General features: G+C 45.3%; 1 protein-coding gene across 2 annotated transcripts in view; it reads right to left on the bottom strand.

Moving 5' to 3' along the window:
- TEX2 (testis expressed 2) overlaps positions 1-18,044 on the bottom strand; it is a 465,912-nt gene that overhangs the window by 99,798 nt on the left and 348,070 nt on the right. The window lies entirely within an intron of this gene.

Genomic DNA, 18,044 nt, shown 5'->3' with positions numbered 1-18,044 from the left:
CACAGCGACCCTCATCCTCCTGGACCTCTCTACGGCAGGTGACACAGTCTCCCACCCCATCCTCATTCAACGCCTACATGACATTGGAATCCAAGGACACACACTACAATGGATCAGCTCCTTCCTGACTGGAAGGACTCAGTCAGTCACCGGTGATTTCACTTGCAGATTTCCGCAAGGATCCTCCCTAAGCCATACCACCGTCAATGCATACGTGATCCCTCTAACCAGCATCATCTGCCTTTACAACATCAACATACTCTCCTACGCTGATGGCACGCAAAATGGACAAGACACCCAGTACCCGGATCAGGTGCATGACTGAAATTACCCACTGGAGGAAGACCAACTGTCTAACGCTGAACACCGACAAGACCGGAATTCAGATCTTTGGAAAGAGCACCTCATTATGGGACTCCACTTGGTGGCCAACAGAGCTAGGACCGACACCCACCCACCCCCTCACCAGGAACCTCGAGATCATCATGACCGTCTAAGTCGATTCCATCAGTCTGATGCTTCCATACCCTGAAGATGCTGATGAAGATTTTCAAATGGCTCCCCGTCAGCATCTGGAAAACCGCCACGTACACCCTGGTCACAAGCAAGCTGGACTACAGGTACACACTCTATGCCAGGATTTTTTCCCCCCAAAAAAACTCTCCAGAAGACTGCCGACCTTTCATAACGTGGCAGCCAGAATCACACTCAACCTCCCATGCAACACTCACATCACACCACACCTGAAGGAGCTCCACTGGCTCCCAGTTTACCAACAAACACAATTCAGACTCCTCACCCACACTTTCAAGGAAGTACATAACATTGGCCCAGGATATTTCAACAATCACATCTGCTTTCAAAAACCTTCCAGACATCTTTGCTTGTCTGGACCCCTACTTGCCTTCACATATGGAAGACCAGATCTGATGGTTGAGCCTTGTACAATGTTCCTAAAGTGTGGACTCTACACATAAAAGCCTCCTGCTCACTACTTGAATTCCACAAGATGCTGAAACCAGGCTTTTTGGAGAAGTCCCTTTAGGCCTAGTTGTAGCTAGGCTCACATGTTCAGCACTAGGATTATGTCCCGGGTGATAGTGTGCTCTACAAATCTGCATAACATAATAAGTGATAAACAATGTTTTTATTGTGTTATCAGAGCCACTGAAATAATGGTGCCATGGAAGGCCAAACCATGCGGCAGGGCTAACTGTATATTATACAGCAAAGAAGAACAATTGTGTCACATATTGTCCGATTAAAGGCAGAATATGTAGCACTATCTGCAGCACGGCCATGTAACTGTTTAAAGCAAACTCTTCATTAACATTTTTATGGGCGAGTGAGTCACAATGCAATACACAAAGTCAATAAACACAATAACCACAATCAATAAAATGTTACTAAAACGTATTGGTTATAGAAGTCAGGAGTGGATCACAAACACATACAGAACGTCAGTTCAATAGGAAGGTGGGAGAGAAAACAGTAGGATGGTGGTGTTGGTAGACAGGTGAATCGGGAAGTAGGAAATGGGCCAAAAAGAAGTCTAATTCTCCAGTTTAGCGGTTACAGAAGAAATGTATGGCCTTATACAGTTCTAGTTGAATACAGGCAGTTTAGACTGTAATCGACAGTTCTAAATAGCTAGAGCAGGAGCCCTGCCTTTTAATTTCAAGTTTGTCTAATCAGAGGTCCTTATAAAGAATCCCTTAATTCTCAACTAATGGTAAGCACACACAGTAGCAACCAACAAAACAATTTCTTCTTGACCAACAGACATTAGGACTATGCAAGTTTTGGTAGTTGCACCAAGACAACTGACAAACACGCAGTTAGTTTTGCAGTTCGTCGATGCATTGTTCCTGGCATTACCAGATGGACGAAGCAACACTGCCCATGGAGGCCACTCCTAACACAAGTTAACCCTTGTAGGAGATCTGTTCGGTCTCTGCCCTCTTGTATTCTGTGGGATTTTACGGAGGTGCAGATAGGAGTGGTGCCCAGATGCTGTTGAACAGGTGAACCAGTTATCTATACAACTGTATATCTGTAAATCTATATATATATATATACATATATATATATCAGACTTTAGAGCATGGTTATCTCATGTCCTGCAGCCAAACCTTGTTCAAGGGAATTACAGATCTCAGCCATAGCGAGGGACGTGGCCAAGGTCTGTTGTGACTCATATTTGACAGATCATGCAATAATGCCATTATAGCTATGAAAAGGCTTCCCCGCCAGTCTTGGGACGAGTGCGATGATAAATGTGGACATGAACAGAGTATAGGGACAGAGTCACATCCATCGCACTTGCATGCCCCGCACAGCAAAGTCTCATCAAAGTCTGGCTGGTGACAATGCAATCTCTGAGGAATTTTAAAATAGCTGTATTGAAGTTGTGCTTCTCTCAAACATTTATTGTGATGGAGAAAGCTGGAGCATTCGTTATCCAAGAACTGCCCCCATGTCGTAGCTCCTACCGGTGCTTTGGGTACAGTGATGTTGGTTTTGTTATAAACAGTGTCTACAATCAAACTGTAACAGTCTGAAAAAACCTCCTTTATGTGACTTCAGATTCACATTTAATTCAGAGAAGCAGGCAAGTCTGACAGACACCCCAATGCACTTTTTAGGCAACGGGATAGTTGACAACATTTTACAAACTTCGCTGGCAGGAAGGTTGAATTCAATTAGCAGGATGTCACACGACTTGAAACTACTTTCAAGAATAAGGCTGTTAATGCACATTATTCCCATTTCCAGTCATTCTCCAGCATAGTGGAGCAGATTCTTTCATTACTCCAAGTGGGTGCACCCACGCACAATCTTTATGAATGAGAAGCCATGCATGTGCTGTGGTGCGTAAAGTCAGATTGTCAACTGGTTATCATTGTCTAATACACTCGTAATTTCACAGAAGAGTGAGTAAATAGGTTGTGCTGTTTGTGTGGCACCTTATCTAATAATCACCCAGGCCGGTTGTTCATCGCTATGCATGAGTATGTGAGGTGTATGCACCAGTTAGTGCACTACCCAGAATGACTTCAGAAGTGGGAGTCTCCGCCCCACTTGCACTACAGGTAGTAGACTTGAGGCTTTAAAACTGGGCCTAGTACCACCTCAGACAAAGTCCATGGTCTTGTAATCCAGTTGCAATAAAATCGACACAGACAGCATCAATATCATACCAGTGATGCAATTAAACTGAGGAGTGACTAATTTCCACTATTTTCACTGTTTTGCACAACAACAGCTGCAACCTGGACCTTGTACAGAAATCTGCAGAGGTTCCGTCCAGCACAGGACTGCTGTCACATACCACATTCCCTTGCCCCAAGTCAACCACCTTCCCAGAAAGTTCAGGTTTGTTGGTCTGTGGTTAAACAATGACACTCTAGGTCATTCATTTAGTTAGTGGCAAGGCTTTGCATTTTGGCCAGTTGATCCTATACCTTGAGAAGGCACAGAAGGATGAGATACGAGCCATTCATTTTGGGATGGACGAGCAATCGTAAAAAGATTATCTTCAGCTTAGAGTATTATTTTTCTGTTGTCTCACCGGCATAGCTCTATAATTTCTATTGTGAGACTGCCTGGGGTCCACGTCACAGTAGAAAAAGGAACTGATACAATGGACCGCATTGCCTGGTGCCCCTTTTGAATGTGAAAGATTGCAACATGAATCCCCCACAGTTTTTTTGTGTTGATAAGTGAGTGTGCAATTACTCGGCTATTCTGCACAGTTGAAAGCTTCTAGGACTTACCTCAAATCCTGAGTCCAGGGAGACTACAAACTTTTCATTGTTATGCTGCCATAGAATATTCATGCCTAAATTGTTTCCAGAAGACTATTCGGGAACAAATTCGACTTGTGAAGTGTAGATCAGGGAGGGCATCACTCTACAACCTGCTGCAAGCACCTTAACAGGTATCTTCATGTCTGAGTTGCTATGCGATATGCCCTATAACAGCCCCAAAGCAATGGATTTGGATCTTTGTCTAGCTTTGGGTAAAGGGCTATGGTAGTTCTGTTAAAGCCAGAGTTAATCTCTTATTAAGAAGAGAGTCTTGTTATATTCGTCCGATGGAATTCTGAAATTTGTCTTGCCCTGGTTCTTTATCTGTAGGCATGGGCTATATCGTTTTCTAAAATTCCTAATCCGCGAGTCTGCCTTCCAAGAAGGTATGTGCTTCATCAGACAATAATCGTACCTCAGTATTATTTATAAACTGTTCTTCAGCAGGTAGGGTGGTATGAATCACAAAGGTGGCCAAAGAATACAGCAAATTCTTTGGTGATGGCTGCGGGGTGTGTCAGGAATGCACTGCTATCGTTGTTCTTTGCTGGGACTGCAGAGTATTACTCTGATAGAGTTGTGGAGCCTGCAGTTTCACATATTTCTCATATATTCAAGATGCATCCACTGGGGTGCAAAAGTGCATGCTATACCTAGGACAGGATCAAAGCATTTAAGGAATATTTATCTTTCATTAATTTGTCCGACTTCGCTAGTAAGAAGGATATGTTGTAGCAGTTGGCAAGTGTCTGCATGTCTCTTTTGATCTGCCCCTAATATTGTAAGACCCTTTTACTGCCCATTCTTGGATAGAATCGTGATTCATGGCACCATGAATGGAGGCTTTCCTTGCCACCTGCAGGGTTTGGTCTAAAGCTACTGAACCCTCATTATCATTAAAGAATGTTGCAAGATGTTTCTGAAGACACTGTTTTCTTTCAGGCAGTTTATATTCGATGCCTCTATGCACCAACTCTTCAGTGTAGGAGCCTCTAGGTCCAAGTTTAGTTTGAGTTTGATTGGGAGATGGTCTGAGACTTCCCCATCTACTACGGAACTAGATAAGATGCCCGGCAGCAGATAAGTCAGAATGCAGTCCATGTCTGTACATGTCCCAGGAACACACCAGCTCTCCTTCATGTAGGTAGCAGGCATCTAGGGATCCAAAAAACAGTCTGCCAACAAATCTTAAGTGCATCACTATTTTTATCATCTGCAAAGTCTGGCCATCTGGATCTATGGAAGACGGAGTCAATTATCTGGTTCCAGTGCCCACTACCCCAATCACATATTTGGACCTACGAAATTCAGACATTTGACTAGAGCTGTTAGAGGAAAAAATATTTATTCCCAATTGGTGCAAATTGACTGATTCTATTAATAGTGGTCTGTACTGCAAATGCAATATTGTCTTATGGAGAGGGTGTCACACCCTCTCTCAGAGGAAGTTCTTTGTTCTGCCATCCTGGGCCAGGCCTGGCTGGACCCCAGGAGGGCAGATGCCTGTCTGAGGGGTTGGCAGCAGCAGCAGCTGCAGAGAAACCCCAGGAAGGGCAGTCTGGCAGTACCAGGGTCTGTGCTACAGACCACTGGGATCATGGAATTGTACCAACAATGCCAGGATGGCATAGAGGGGGCAATTCCATGATCATAGACATGTTACATGGCCATATTCGGAGTTACCATGGTGAAGCTACATATAGGTAGTGACCTATATGTAGTGCACGCGTGTAATGGTGTCCCCGCACTCACAAAGTTCAGTGAATTGGCTCTGAACAATGTGGGGGCACCTTGGCTAGTGCCAGGGTGCCCTCACACTAAGTAACTTTGCACCTAACCTTTACCAGGTAAAGGTTAGACATATAGGTGACTTATAAGTTACTTAAGTGCAGTGTAAAATGGCTGTGAAATAACGTGGACGTTATTTCACTCAGGCTGCAGTGGCAGGCCTGTGTAAGAATTGTCAGAGCTCCCTATGGGTGGCAAAAGAAATGCTGCAGCCCATAGGGATCTCCTGGAACCCCAATACCCTGGGTACCTCAGTACCATATACTAGGGGATTATAAGGGTGTTCCAGTAGGCCAATGTAAATTGGTAAAAATGGTCACTAGCCTGTCAGTGACAATTTGGAAAGAAATGAGAGAGCATAACCACTGAGGTTCTGATTAGCAGAGCCTCAGTGAGACAGTTAGTCACTACACAGGTAACACATACAGGCACACTTATGAGCACTGGGGCCCTGGGTTACCAGGGTCCCAGTGACACATACAACTAAAACAACATATATACAGTGAAAAATGGGGGTAACATGCCAGGCAAGATGGTACTTTCCTACACAACCCCCCCCCCAAACGAAGGACAATAAGACTAGCCATTACCTGATGAGTCTTCATTGTCTAAGTGGAAATATCTGGAGAGTCCATCTGCATTGGAGTGGCTACTCCCAGGTCTATGTTCCACTGTATAGTCCATTCCCTGTAGGGATATGGACCACCTCAACAATTTAGGATTTTCACCTTTCATTTGTTTTAGCCAAAGTAGAGGTTTGTGGTCTGTCTGAACAATGAAGTGAGTGCCAAACAGGTATGGCCTCAACTTCTTCAGAGCCCAGACCACAGCAAAGGCCTCCCTCTCAATGGCAGACCAACGCTTTTCTCTAGGGGTCAACCTTCTACTAATAAAAGCAACAGGTTGATCCTGGCCCTCAGAATTAAGTTGTGATAGGACTGCCCCTACTCCTAATTCAGATGCATCAGTTTGGACATAGAATTTTTTAGAGTAACAAGGGCTTTTCAGGACAGGTGCAGAGCACATGGCCTGCTTCAGCTCCTCAAAAGCTTTCTGACAGTTTGCTGTCCATAATACCTTTTTAGGCATTTTCTTGGATGTGAGGTCATTAAGAGGGGCTGCAATGGAGCCATAGTTCTTAATGAACCTCCTGTAATACCCAGTGAGGCCTAGGAAGGCTCTCACCTGAGTCTGAGTGGTAGGGGGAACCCAATCAATAATAGTTTGGATTTTCCCCTGAAGTGGTGCAATCTGTTCCCCACCAACAAGGTGTCCCAGATAAACCACCTTACCCTGCCCTATCTGGCACTTTGAAGCCTTGATAGTGAGGCCTGCCTTTTGCAGGGCCTCCAAAACTTTCCATAGGTGGACCAGGTGATCATCCCAGCTGGAGCTAAAGACAGCTATATCATCCAAATATGCTGCACTGAAAGCTTCCAGCCCTTGCAGGACTGTGTTCACCAACCTCTGAAAAGTGGCAGGTGCATTTTTCAAACCAAAAGGCATTACAGTAAACTGGTAATGTCCTCCAATGGTCGAAAATGCAGTTTTAGGTTTAGCATCTTCTGACATTTTGATCTGCCAATACCCTGCAGTCAAATCAAAAGTGCTTAGATACTTGGCAGATGCCAGTGTATCTATTAGCTCATCTGCCCTGGGTATAGGGTGAGCATCTGTTTTGGTTACCAAGTTGAGACCTCTATAGTCTACACAAAACCTCATTTCCTTCTTTCCATCTTTAGAATTGGGTTTTGGTACCAGTACCACAGGAGAAGCCCATGGACTGTCAGAGTGCTCAACCACTCCTAGTTCCAACATTTTCTGAACCTCTTGCTTTATGCAGTCCCTGACATGGTCAGGCTGCCTATAGATCTTACTTTTGACAGGTAAACTGTCTCCAGTATCTATAGTGTGCTCACACCAAGAAGTGGTGCCTGGCACAATGGAGAAGAGTTCTGAAAATTGTCCTAGGAGATTTATGCAATTATCTTTCTGCTCAGCAGTAAGACAATCTGCCAAAACTACACCTTCCACAAGAGCATCTTGTTCTGTGGAAGAGAAGAGATCAGGTAGAGGATCACTGTCTTCTTCCTGTCCCTCATCTGTTGCCATGAGCAGGGTGAGATCAGCCCTGTCATAGTAGGGTTTCAGGCGGTTGACATGGAGCACCCTAAGGGGACTCCTGGCAGTGCCTAAGTCAACCAAGTAGGTGACTTCACCCTTCTTTTCAACAATTGTGTGTGGACCACTCCATTTATCTTGGAGTGCTCTTGGGGCCACAGGCTCCAAGACCCACACTTTCTGCCCTGGTTGGTACTGAACCAAAACAGCCTTCTGATCATGCCATTGCTTCTGGAGCTCTTGGCTGGCCTGAAGGTTTTTACTGGCCTTTTTCATGTACTCAGCCATCCTTGATCTGAGGCCAAGTACATAATCCACAATATCCTGCTTAGGAGCTTTTAAAGGTTGTTCCCAACCCTCCTTTACAAGTGTGAGTGGACCCCTAACAGGGTGTCCAAAAAGGAGTTCAAAGGGGCTGAAGCCCACTCCTTTCTGGGGTACCTCCCTGTAGGCAAAAAGGAGGCATGGTAGAAGGATATCCCATCTCCTGCGGAGTTTTTCAGGGAGTCCCATAATCATGCCTTTGAGAGTTTTATTAAATCTCTCCACCAGTCCATTTGTTTGTGGATGATAGGGTGTTGTGAACTTGTAAGTTACACCACACTCCTTCCACATGGCCTTTAAGTATGCAGACATGAAATTGCTTCCTCTGTCTGATACTACTTCCTTTGGGAAGCCCACCCTGGAAAATATTCCCAGGAGGGCCTTTGCCACTGCAGGAGCTGTAGTGGTCCTTAAAGGAATAGCTTCAGGATATCTTGTGGCATGGTCCACTACCACCAAGATAAACCTATTGCCTGAAGCAGTAGGAGGGTCAAGGGGGCCAACTATGTCAACCCCTACCCTTTCAAAGGGAACCCCAACCACAGGCAGTGGGATAAGGGGTGCCTTTGGAGTGCCACCTGTCTTGCCACTGGCTTGACAGGTTTCACAGGACTTACAAAATTCTTTTGTGTCCTCAGACATCCTAGGCCAATGAAACAGTGGTACCAATCTGTCCCAAGTTTTCATTTGACCCAGGTGCCCAGCTAAGGGAATGTCATGTGCCAGTGTTAGGAGGAACTTTCTGTACTCCTGAGGAATCACTAATCTCCTGGCAGCTCCAGGTTTAGGATCCCTTTGCTCAGTGTACAAGAGGTTGTCCTCCCAGTAAACTCTGTGTGAGTCACTGACATCCCCATTAGCCTGTTTGACAGCTTGCTGTCTGAGACCCTCTAATGTGGGACAGGTTTGCTGTGCCACACTCAGCTCCTCTCTGGCAGGCCCCCCTTCACCCAAAAGCTCAGCAGTGTCTGCTTCCAGCTCCTCTGGTGTAGGTTCTGCACAGGGAGGGAATTCTTCTTCCTCAGAAGTAGAATCCACTGTAGAGGGAGGGATAGTAGGAAGTGGTTTGCTTCTACTAGCCCTAGCTTTAGGGAGCACTTGGTCCATTGTTCCAGGATCCAAGCTTCCCTGTCCTTTTTGCTTTTTGGCCTGAGCCCTTGTCAAAGCAAAAATATGCCCTGGGATGCCCAGCATTGCTGCATGGGCCTCCAACTCCACATCTGACCAAGCTGATGTCTCCAAATCATTCCCTAATAGACAGTCTACAGGTAAATCTGAAGCTACCACAACTTTCTTTGGACCAGATACCCCCCCCCAGTTGAGATTTACAACAGCCATGGGGTGGCTTTGTGTTATGTTGTGAGCATCGGTTACTTGGTACTGGTGTCCAAGTATGTGTTGTTCAGGGTGCACCAGTTTCTCAATCACCATTGGGACACTGGCACCTGTGTCCCTGTAGGCCTGGACCTCAACACCATTTATTAGGGTTAGTTGCTTGTACTTCTCCAAGTTATGGGGGCAAGCAACCAAAGTGGCTAAGTCAATAGCCCCTTCAGAGACTAAAGTAGCCTCTGTGGTCTCCCTAATTAGACCAACCCCAACTAAATTACCAAAAGTGAGCCCAGCTACTCCCTTGGATTGGCTATTAGTAGGTTTGCTCCCACCACCACTGCTATTAGTAGGGACACTAGGCGTAGCAGTAGGGGTTGTAGTGGTAGGAGCTGTGGTGCCTTTCTTTGGACAACTGGGATCTGTTGTCCAATGGCCTTTTATCTTACATAAATAGCACCATGGTTTCTTTTCCTTGTTCTGATTAAAGGAGGATTTGGGCCCACCACCCCCACCAGAGTGTTTTTGTGGGCCTGATGAAGACTCATTTTTAGATTTGTCCCCACCCTTGTCAGAAGACTTACCATCCTTCTTTTTGTTGCCATCTTTGTCACCCCCTGTATGAACTTTTCTGTTCACTCTTGTTCTGACCCATTTGTCTGCCTTCTTTCCCAATTCTTGGGGAGAGGTCAGATCAGAGTCCACCAAGTACTGGTGCAACAAATCAGACACACAATTATTAAGAATATGCTCTCTCAGGATTAAGTTATACAGGCTGTCATAATCAGTAACTTTACTGCCATGTAACCACCCCTCCAAGGCCTTCACTGCCTGGTCAATGAAATCAACCCAGTCTTGTGAAGACTCCTTTTTGGTATCTCTGAACTTGATCCTGTACTGTTCAGTGGTTAAGCCATAACCATCCAGGAGTGCATTCTTAAGAACTTGGAAATTGTTAGCATCATTTTCTTTTACAGTAAGGAGCCTATCCCTACCTTTTCCAGTAAATGATAGCCATAGGATAGCAGCCCACTGCCTTTGAGGGACATCCTGTACAGCACAGGCCCTCTCAAGTGCAGCAAACCACTTGTTAATGTCATCCCCCTCCTTGTAAGGGGGAACTATCTTATGCAGATTCCTGGAATCATGCTCTTTTGCAGGATGACTATGGGGAATACTGCTGCTGCCACCATGGGTATCTAAACCCATTTTCTGTCTTTCCCTCTCTATTTCTAAAGACTGTCTATCCAAATCCAGCTGTTGCTTCTTGAGCTTCAGTCTGGTTTGCTCCACTCTCAATCTATTGAGCTCCCTTTCCAACAATCTGTCATCAGGGTGGGTGGGAGGGACATTTCTAGATACAGAGGTATGATGGGAATGAACAGAAGGAGACCTGTCCCTTACAGAGGGCACCCTAACAGCTTGGCTACCAGTATAATGTGAGAGCACATCATCAGTATGATGTGATTCAACCTCTGTACCAACTATGCTAGACTGTCTAGTAATGGGCAGGCTGAGAAGTTTCTTTCCTGAACCTTTTCCTGGGGGAGTCCCTGGATCAGATTGAGAACCATTAGCTACTTTTTCTACAGATTGGGCACTTATGGCCTTATCCTGTACTCTAAGCATATTAATTAACAGTTCTAAAGAAGGATTCTTCCCTACACTCAAACCTCTCTCTATGCAGAGACTCCTTGCTCCTTTCCAGCTAAGGTGATCATATGCAAGTTTGGACAGTTCAACTTTTTGGCCTGTGCCAGACATTTTTAGAGAGAGTTAAAGTGATAGACAAAGAGAAAAAAAGTTTTCAGAACTTTTTGGAAAGACAGAAAAAACTTTTTAAACTTTTAAGAACTTTTTGAAAGTTTAGAAGTACTTTTCAGCACTTAGAAAAGAGTGAAAAGAGGAAATGCAAAACTTTTTGGCTATGTGTATATACACTGACCTTGTTTTGTATATTTTTCTCCTACGAAAAGTACAATGACAAGAGTGGTAAGTAGTCTCAAAGCACTTATCCCACCACTGCACAACCAATGTAGGAGGCTGGACTGGCTTGTAGTGAGTACCAAGGGGTACTTGCACCTTGCACCAGGCCCAGTTATCCCTTATTAGTGTATAGGGTGTCTAGCAGCTTAGGCTGATAGATAATGGTAGCTTAGCAGAGCAGCATAGGCTGAACTAGGAGACGTGTGAAGCTACTACAGTACCACCTAGTGTCATATGTACAATATCATAAGAAAACACAATACACAGTTATACTAAAAATAAAGGTACTTTATTTTTATGACAATATGCCAAAGTATCTTAGAGTGTACCCTCAGTGAGAGGATAGGAAATATACACAAGATATATATACACAATAGCAAAAATATGCAGTATAGTCTTAGAAAACAGTGCAAACAATGTATAGTTACAATAGGATGCAATGGGGAAACATAGGGATAGGGGCAACACAAACCATATACTCCAGAAGTGGAATGCGAACCACGAATGGACCCCAAACCTATGTGACCTTGTAGAGGGTCGCTGGGACTATTAGAAAATAGTGAGAGTTAGCAAAATAACCCACCCCAAGACCCTGAAAAGTGAGTGCAAAGTGCACCAAAGTTCCCCTAAGGACAAAATAGTCGTGTTAGAGGGAGAATGCAAGGAAAACACAAATCAGCCATGCAACAACGATGGATTCCTGTCTGAAGGTACCTGTGGAACAAGGGGACCAAGTCCAAAAGTCACAAGCAGCTCGGAGATGGGCAGATGCCCAAGAAATGCCAGCGGTTGGTGCAAAGAAGCTCTTACTAGGCTGAAGAACTGTGAATACTGCAGGAACGACAAGGGCTAGAGACTTCCCCTTTGGAGGATGGATCCCCCACGCCTTGGAGAGTCGTGCAGAAGTGTTTTCCCGCCGGATGGACGCCAACAAGCCTTGCTACACGCAAATCGTGCGTTTGGCGTTTTTGGACGCTGCTGGGGCCCAGGAGGGACCAGGAGGTCGCAAATTGGACCTGCAGAGAGAGGGGACGTCGAGCAAGACAAGGAGCCCTCACTGAAGCAGGTAGCACCCGGAGAAGTGCCAGAAACAGGCACTACGAGGATGCGTGAAACGGTGCTCGCCGAAGTTGCACAAAGGAGTCCCACGTCGCCGGAGACCAACTTAGAAAGTCGTGCAATGCAGGTTAGAGTGCCGTGGACCCAGGCTTGGCTGTGCACACAGGATTTCCGCCGGAAGTGCACAGGGGCCGGAGAAGCTTGCAAAGTCGCGGTTCCCAGCAATGCAGCCCAGCGAGGTGAGGCAAGGACTTACCTCCACCAAACTTGGGCTGAAGAGTCACTGGACTGTGGGGGTCACTTGGACGGTGTCGCTGGATTCGAGGGACCTCGCTCGTCGTGCTGAGAGGAGACCCAAGGGACCGGAGATGCAGCTTTTTGGTGCCTGCGGTTGCAGGGGGACGATTCCGTCGACCCACGGGAGATTTCTTCGGAGCTTCTGGTGCAGAGAGGAGGCAGGCTACCCCCACAGCATGCACAAGCAGGAAAACAGTCGAGAAGGCGGCAGGATCAGCGTTACAGAGTTGCAGTAGTCGTCTTTGCTACTATGTTGCAGGTTTGCAGGCTTCCAGCGCGGTCAGCGGTCGATTCCTTATCAGAAGGTGAAGAGGGAGATGCAGAGGAACTCGGCTGAGCTCATGCATTCGTTATCTAAAGTTTCCCCAGAGACAGAGACCCTAAATAGCCAGAAAAGAGGGTTTGGCTACCTAGGAGAGAGGAAAGGCTACTAACACCTGAAGGAGCCTATCACAAGGAGTCTCTGACGTCACCTGGTGGCACTGGCCACTCAGAGCAGTCCAGTGTGCCAGCAGCACCTCTGTTTCCAAGATGGCAGAGGTCTGGAGCACACTGGAGGAGCTCTGGACACCTCCCAGGGGAGGTGCAGGTCAGGGGAGTGGTCACTCCCCTTTCCTTTGTCCAGTTTCGCGCCAGAGCAGGGGCTAAGGGGTCCCTGAACCGGTGTAGACTGGCTTATGCAGAATTGGGCACCTCTGTGCCCAACAAAGCATTTCCAGAGGCTGGGGGAGGCTACTCCTCCCCTGCCTTCACACCATTTTCCAAAGGGAGAGGGTGTCACACCCTCTCTCAGAGGAAGTTCTTTGTTCTGCCATCCTGGGCCAGGCCTGGCTGGACCCCAGGAGGGCAGATGCCTGTCTGAGGGGTTGGCAGCAGCAGCAGCTGCAGAGAAACCCCAGGAAGGGCAGTCTGGCAGTACCAGGGTCTGTGCTACAGACCACTGGGATCATGGAATTGTACCAACAATGCCAGGATGGCATAGAGGGGGCAATTCCATGATCATAGACATGTTACATGGCCATATTCGGAGTTACCATGGTGAAGCTACATATAGATAGTGACCTATATGTAGTGCACGCGTGTAATGGTGTCCCCGCACTCACAAAGTTCAGTGAATTGGCTCTGAACAATGTGGGGGCACCTTGGCTAGTGCCAGGGTGCCCTCACACTAAGTAACTTTGCACCTAACCTTTACCAGGTAAAGGTTAGACATATAGGTGACTTATAAGTTACTTAAGTGCAGTGTAAAATGGCTGTGAAATAACGTGGACGTTATTTCACTCAGGCTGCAGTGGCAGGCCTGTGTAAGAATTGTCAGAGCTCCCTATGGGTGGCAAAAGAAATGCTGCAGCCCATAGGGATCTCCTGGAACCCCAATACCCTGGGTACCTCAGTACCATATACTAGGGGATTATAAGGGTGTTCCAGTAGGCCAATGTAAATTGGTAAAAATGGTCACTAGCCTGTCAGTGACAATTTGGAAAGAAATGAGAGAGCATAACCACTGAGGTTCTGATTAGCAGAGCCTCAGTGAGACAGTTAGTCACTACACAGGTAACACATACAGGCACACTTATGAGCACTGGGGCCCTGGGTTACCAGGGTCCCAGTGACACATACAACTAAAACAACATATATACAGTGAAAAATGGGGGTAACATGCCAGGCAAGATGGTACTTTCCTACAGCAATTACTCGGCTATTCTGCACAGTTGAAAGCTTCTAGGACTTACCTCAAATCCTGAGTCCAGGGAGACTACAAACTTTTCATTGTTATGCTGCCATAGAATATTCATGCCTAAATTGTTTCCAGAAGACTATTCGGGAACAAATTCGACTTGTGAAGTGTAGATCAGGGAGGGCATCACTCTACAACCTGCTGCAAGCACCTTAACAGGTATCTTCATGTCTGAGTTGCTATGCGATATGCCCTATAACAGCCCCAAAGCAATGGATTTGGATCTTTGTCTAGCTTTGGGTAAAGGGCTATGGTAGTTCTGTTAAAGCCAGAGTTAATCTCTTATTAAGAAGAGAGTCTTGTTATATTCGTCCGATGGAATTCTGAAATTTGTCTTGCCCTGGTTCTTTATCTGTAGGCATGGGCTATATCGTTTTCTAAAATTCCTAATCCGCGAGTCTGCCTTCCAAGAAGGTATGTGCTTCATCAGACAATAATCGTACCTCAGTATTATTTATAAACTGTTCTTCAGCAGGTAGGGTGGTATGAATCACAAAGGTGGCCAAAGAATACAGCAAATTCTTTGGTGATGGCTGCGGGGTGTGTCAGGAATGCACTGCTATCGTTGTTCTTTGCTGGGACTGCAGAGTATTACTCTGATAGAGTTGTGGAGCCTGCAGTTTCACATATTTCTCATATATTCAAGATGCATCCACTGGGGTGCAAAAGTGCATGCTATACCTAGGACAGGATCAAAGCATTTAAGGAATATTTATCTTTCATTAATTTGTCCGACTTCGCTAGTAAGAAGGATATGTTGTAGCAGTTGGCAAGTGTCTGCATGTCTCTTTTGATCTGCCCCTAATATTGTAAGACCCTTTTACTGCCCATTCTTGGATAGAATCGTGATTCATGGCACCATGAATGGAGGCTTTCCTTGCCACCTGCAGGGTTTGGTCTAAAGCTACTGAACCCTCATTATCATTAAAGAATGTTGCAAGATGTTTCTGAAGACACTGTTTTTTTTCAGGCAGTTTATATTCGATGCCTCTATGCACCAACTCTTCAGTGTAGGAGCCTCTAGGTCCAAGTTTAGTTTGAGTTTGATTGGGAGATGGTCTGAGACTTCCCCATCTACTACGGAACTAGATAAGATGCCCGGCAGCAGATAAGTCAGAATGCAGTCCATGTCTGTACATGTCCCAGGAACACACCAGCTCTCCTTCATGTAGGTAGCAGGCATCTAGGGATCCAAAAAACAGTCTGCCAACAAATCTTAAGTGCATCACTATTTTTATCATCTGCAAAGTCTGGCCATCTGGATCTATGGAAGACGGAGTCAATTATCTGGTTCCAGTGCCCACTACCCCAATCACATATTTGGACCTACGAAATTCAGACATTTGACTAGAGCTGTTAGAGGAAAAAATATTTATTCCCAATTGGTGCAAATTGACTGATTCTATTAATAGTGGTCTGTACTGCAAATGCAATATTGTCTTATGGGTCAGCCCAGGTCTTCAATAACATCACAAGAAGGAATTTCCTTAAAAGAGGATGACATACAATCGGTTGCAGATGATCAGTCTGCATCAACTAACTTTCCATTCCATTTCCTCTCAAATCGGATTTCGAAGGGCGGAGGTGGGTTTCCTGCAATCCGTATGTTGGGGACTTGGAGTCCAAACAGTTGAGCAGTTTTATGTTTGATATAATGTATTAGGCTGGCGACAGTCAACAGGCGTCAGCTGAGGTCACATGTTATTGATACCTGTATTTTATACAGTAGTGGAGCAGAATACATGCAAATGGTGTTGGAGAGATCTTCAGCGATCCTCAAATGTATGTGAAGATTGTGTAACCTTAGCTATCAAGGAAATACGATTTCCACATAACATGTTGAAGTTGACATTCTGTGCAGACAGTGGTACCTAACTGCCCACTCGATACAGTCTAGAAATGAAATATATATATGGCAAATGGGCAAACAGGGCAATTCACAAATCTAGCTAGAGGTTCATGAGAAAGGGTTTGGTTATGGACACCATAAATGAGACCTCTCCTCCAAGGAGATCTAGAGGGACAATAGGGGTGAAGAGTGATAACCGAAGGTGGGGGCGTGAAGGAAGGGTGAGGGACAAAATGTATGTGGAACAACTGAATATAACAGCTCAAAGTTCTATAAAATAGAACTAGAGCTACCAGTTTAAATGTCTAATAATAGGTGAGTTATGTGCTCACAACTCTGCAGCCCCACCTGCCGGACTGTTTTAGCCAGGCAGCGAAATAGAATAATCAAGGTAATAACAATGAAGAGCACCATAATTACATAGTGGTCTTTACAATGCTTACCAAACCTTAGGCATTCCAATCAGACGCAGAATGTGCAGGTAGACTGACCACAAGATAATAGAGAGAGAAGTAAGTAAATGAATCACTGCATTGCAAGGATGACTTGTGGCCTCGATCTGTGTGCACTGAAAAAAACGTTTACTGCCCTTAGGGCTTACAGCAGAGATGAATGTGGTATTTCTTTAGCGCAAACCTAGCCACAAATCAGAAGAGTACTACACAGCCTGTCAAACACCAGCTTAAAGGCAATGAGCTATAGGAGAGGTAGCGGGTTTCACTTGCTTTTGCAGAGTTACTCCGTACCAGGCAGACTTTGTTTTTTGGTAATTTTTTTTTTTTTTTTTTTAGGGCGTGGTTGGTGTCTAGGGTAAATCCAAGTGACTTGGCATTCAGTGAAAGTTGGAGTTCGAAGGTGTCAAGGTTTATGTCATTGAAACAGGTTTGTACAGTTTTTGGTTTGTTATTATTGGCATATCAAAGGAATTCTGCCTTGCCTGGACTAAAATTCAGCTGGGAGGTGTTCACCCACCTATGAATGTTATGCAGGCAGTGTTTGAAACGTCAGATGTTGCAAGCGAAGGACACTTTCAAGTAGAGCTGCGTATCATCATAATATTAATGAATCATGATTCTGTTATCTGTGAGTAGAACATTAAAACGTCTCCACGTAGAAGTTGAAGGTGACCGGAGACAGGATAGAAGCTTGGGGGACTCTGTAGGTGATAGGGATTGCTTGGGACCTGGAGATGCCCATGTGAACAAAAGTGTTGGTTGGAAAGATGCACATTTATCTTTGATTTTTCATACAACCCCCTCCTCTCCACCCATCAACTAATGTCACATTCCAGTGTTTCTCTTTAGTCATCAGAATACAGTAAGTTAAGCTTGTAGGTGTGACAATTTGGTATTGTTAGTTTTCACACAATGGGCATGTCCATGGCAGAGTTTCGAAGTGTTCTCCAAACTTCTCCAAATACTCCAGCTTGTGAAATTCTTTGGATTTTCAAATAATTATGATCAGCATTACTGCAGGGTCCAGTTATGTGAATCAAATGCCTTATGCCATGAGGAGATGCAGACAGCCAAACATTTCTTGCACTTGACATTTGTGTTGTAAGAGAAATTGTATCTCTAAAAGATTTCAAGAAAGACTTCAAAGGAACCCACGAGAGAGAACAGACTTCACAAAAGGTTGCTCGTCTAACTGAAATAATTGCTAGACGCAGTAAACATTCACAATACAACCACTGGGCCCCAGGGTGTAGATGGCTAAATATGAGCGTCAGAAACAACCTAAAAAG

Source organism: Pleurodeles waltl, chromosome 7, assembly GCF_031143425.1.
Source record: "Pleurodeles waltl isolate 20211129_DDA chromosome 7, aPleWal1.hap1.20221129, whole genome shotgun sequence".
NCBI classification, from domain to species: Eukaryota; Metazoa; Chordata; class Amphibia; order Caudata; family Salamandridae; genus Pleurodeles; species Pleurodeles waltl.
This window is presented reverse-complemented; position numbering and strand designations above follow the sequence as displayed.